The sequence below is a fragment of the Terrapene carolina genome, unplaced genomic scaffold (assembly GCF_002925995.2).
Source record: "Terrapene carolina triunguis isolate 2854851 unplaced genomic scaffold, T_m_triunguis-2.0 Scaffold344, whole genome shotgun sequence".
Classification (NCBI taxonomy): domain Eukaryota; kingdom Metazoa; phylum Chordata; order Testudines; family Emydidae; genus Terrapene; species Terrapene triunguis.
Genome location: NW_020664695.1, coordinates 36,146 through 36,821, shown reverse-complemented (window position 1 = coordinate 36,821; position 676 = coordinate 36,146).

Genomic DNA, 676 nt, shown 5'->3' with positions numbered 1-676 from the left:
AGTGCATCACCCCACCAGAAATGCTCCATGCGTCACTGCAACGGTGGCGTTGTGCACTCCACTCCCTCCCCACACAACCCCAAACCCAGCCTGGCCACTCCCCAATCCTCCCCAGCCCCAACTCGGCCCAAGCTATGCTGCAGCCCCCCAGCTTTGCAACCCCCTGCCCCCCACTGCGTGCATCCCTCCTCCCCCGTGTAAGTGCAACACCACCACCAGAAATAAATGCACCAACAGAAAGATCACTGACCACAGCCTACCAGGCTTATCAGACTACTGTTATCAGCCGACCCAACCCCCCCTGTACCATACCAATCCCCCCTCCCCCTACCTAGAGTAGTCCAAGCAGGAGGCAGCCGGTGGGGAGAGAGTAGTCACTGCAGGGCGCACACGCATGCAACAATCTCACAGCGAGGACCACTTAGAGAAGAGGAACCCAACCCACAGCTGACAGAGCTGGATTCCTGGTTCCCTCCTTCATCTGTAACGCCCTGTCCATCGGGCTGACCTGGGGCATTGGCCTCTCTCCCATTGGCCCTGGGGACTGTCAGTCTCAGAGTCCTGGTTTCTTCCCCTCTCCTTGCTTTGGGTTTTGGGAGAGGGATTGGGCAACCGGGAGCCAATCACGTTCTCCGGCAGAAAATTAAAAAAAAAAAAAAAAAAAAAAAAAAAAAAC